This window comes from Anopheles merus, unplaced genomic scaffold (assembly GCF_017562075.2).
Source record: "Anopheles merus strain MAF unplaced genomic scaffold, AmerM5.1 LNR4001342, whole genome shotgun sequence".
Classification (NCBI taxonomy): Eukaryota; Metazoa; Arthropoda; class Insecta; order Diptera; family Culicidae; genus Anopheles; species Anopheles merus.
In genome coordinates, this window is record NW_024428922.1 from 1 (window position 1) to 3,168 (window position 3,168).

Here is a 3,168-nt window from a genome sequence, read left to right on the forward strand (position 1 = left end):
AACAAATAGAAATCGCTTAAAAGCCAGAAATATTAGAATTTTGCTGCACAATCATATGAAATAAATTATAAAGTGTATAAAAGTACTGAGTTAAATAAAAAACTGCGAGTGATAAATAGTAGTTTGGTCAAAAACGTGAAATCCGACTTACGCGGATATTCGAGTTACGCGGATTCGTCGGGAACGCAGAAACCGCGTAACTCGGGAACAGACTGTACGCGGATTCGGAGATACGCGGTTTTCCAAATTTAACAGTTCTTTGAGTAAATTGTACTGATATGGACACATCCATAGTGAAATATCAAATAATTTCCGTATTGATCGAATGTAAAAATACCATTTCAAAAGGTTTAAAACTGTTCAATTCACTAGAAACATATCAAAATTAATTGAAGCAAGATTGTCATTTGTATCTCGGGGACCGCCTGTACAGATAAATCGGTATTTCTGGTCACTCTGCCCATGCAGCAGTTTGTTTACGTTCTGCACCATGACAGTTGTCAGCCGATGACGAATAACAAAAAAAAAAAATATCGTCACGTCACTCGAATCCGTATCGGGCACGGAACAGTTCGCTACTCAATAAACTTTATTTATTCGCCTTTCCTATACAATTCCAGCTCATTTTCCAACTCTACCAACGATGGCGACGCTAAAAGATCGTCAAATAGTAAGTATTGTGTCGCGGTTTGTGCCCACTCCGTACTGATGCAATTTTCCTTCCTAATGCTATCAAGCAGATGCTAAATCTCAATCAACCCATCACGAAAGCGATCTCGGCCGAACCCTCTGGAAGCTGCTGATATACGACCGTGTCGGGCAGGACATTATTTCACCGCTCATATCGATCCGCGAGCTCGGGAGATGGGCATTACGCTGCACATGTAAATATTGCGACAACGCTCCGTAGCGGCACGCAGCCGGCACTCCATGAACGACGTGTTTTCCCTTTTCCAGCACTACATTCCGACCGTGATTCCATACCGGACGTACCGGCAATATACTTCTGTGCGGCGACGGAAGAAACTGGGCCGCATCGCGCAAGACTTCCAGAACGGGCTGTACGACGTACCATCTGAACTTATACGCGCCCATCTCCCGGAGAGGCTGGAGGATCTGGCCGCGGCCGCACTGCAGGCGGGATGCGTAGCGAACATTCAAAGGTGTACGACCAGTACTGAACTTCATCACCCTGGAGGACGATATGTTTGTGCTGAAGCACACAGAACAGCGATGCTCTTTCGTATTACGGTGAGGAGTGTGTCGTGTGTTTGGCTATTGCCTTTTGCTAACAAACATTTCAATCGCATTGCAGCTATAATCGTGCCAACACGGAAGACGTCGAGATGGAAAACATTATGGACAGCATTGTGGACAGCCTGTTCGCGGTGTTTCGTAACGCTCGGCACGGTGCCCATCATACGCTGCCCGAAGAACAGTGCGCCGAAATGGTCCGCCCGCAAGCTGGAAAAGAAGCTGCGCGAAAATCTGTGGGACGCGCGCAACAATCTTTTCCACATGGACGCGACGCAGACGGGCGCGTTCAGCTTTCAGCGCCCGCTGTTGGTGCTGCTGGATCGTACGATCGATATGGCGACACCGTTGCACCAACCTGGACGTACCAGGCGCTGGCGCACGACGTGCTCGAGCTCGCCCTGAACACGGGTCGTGGTGAGGAAGATCCGTCGGCCGACCAGCAGCAGCAGTAACGGGCGACCGGGGCCAAGCCAAAGACGAAGGCGTGCGATCTGATTCGCGCGACCGGGTCTGGTGTACGCACAAGGGCAGCCCCTTCCCGACCGTTGCCGAAGCGATACAGGAGGAGCTGGAGCAGTACCGGTCGTCGGAGGAGGAAATCAAGAGCTTAAAACGACCATGGGCATCGATGGCGAGTCGGACGCCGCCTTCTCGATGGTGAACGACAACACGGCCAGCTGACGAGCGCCGTCAACTCGCTGCCGCAGCTGCTGGAGAAGAAGCGGCTGATCGACATGCACACCAAGATAGCGACCTCCATCCTGAACTACATCAAGTCCCGGCGGTTGGATTCGTTCTTCGAGCTGGAGGAAAAAATCATGTCCAAGCAGGCACTGGACGGGCGCTCAGTGAGGTGCTGAAGGATCCCGAGTTTGGGCTGCCCGAGGACAAGATGCGACTGTTTATCATTACTACATCTGCAGCAACGTGTCGGACGGGGAGTTTAAGCGGATCGAGGGAACGCTGCGGAGTGCGGATGTGATCTGTCCCCGCTGCAGTACATCCAGCGGTGGAAGTAAGTGCTTTTGGGGGAGAAATCATTCGTGACGGTACTAACAGTGGAGTTTGTTCTTCAGGAGCATCATGAAGAGCACGCTTACCAACTCGAACCAGTACGAAGGCAGTGGCACGAAACGGTGTCCATGTTCTCGAAGCTTGTATCGCAGGGGTCGTCGTTCGTGATGGAAGCGTAAAGAACTTGGTGGTGAAAAGACATGTGCGTAGACACTAGAAACATATTTCAAAGCATTTTAAACGAATATTATTCAATTTTTTTCAGAATCTTCCTGTACCAAAATCACCGAACAGCTGATGGAATGCCGTCCGGTGGGCGGGTCGGAGGTGGACGACTATCTCTACCTCGACCCGAAGCTGCTCAAGGCAGTGATGTGGTGCCGAAAAATCGGGGCCCCCTCCTTCAGGACGCCATCGTGTTCGTGGTCGGCGGTGGCAACTCATCGAGTACCAGAATTTGTGGACTTTATCAAATCGAAGCAGAGCACCAACGCATCCGGCGCATCATTTCCGGTGCCTCGACGCTAACGAATGCGAAACAGTTTTTAAAACAGCTGTCACTGCTGGGCAGGAAATCGGTGGCGTATAGACAAATCGGATCCGGTGCGCCGGGAAGGCACTGCACGTTGCTTGGCGTTGTGCGGCGGCTGGCGGTGGAAATGATCGGTGTGAGCTTAGCTAGACGGGGGTGGGGGAACGATGATCGCGAGGGTTGTTAACGAAATGGCTAGGATTATTAACGGGGTTAAGTGGAGGGGGAGCTATGTTTTCCTAGTTAGGGCTCTATGTTTCTGCAGATGATTACAATCCGTTGCTAATTGTGTTTCGTTAGCTTCGAAGCGTTTATATTGGGTAGCATCGCATTTACGTTACAGCCCCCGGGGGCAGAGGGACAGT

The 3,168-nt window shown here is 50.8% G+C and overlaps 1 pseudogene; it reads left to right on the forward strand.

Annotated features, from left to right (window-relative positions):
- The first annotated feature begins 643 nt into the window (after nucleotides 1-643).
- On the forward strand, nucleotides 644-2,939 carry LOC121603387 (annotated as a pseudogene).
- Nucleotides 2,940-3,168: the final 229 nt, after the last annotated feature.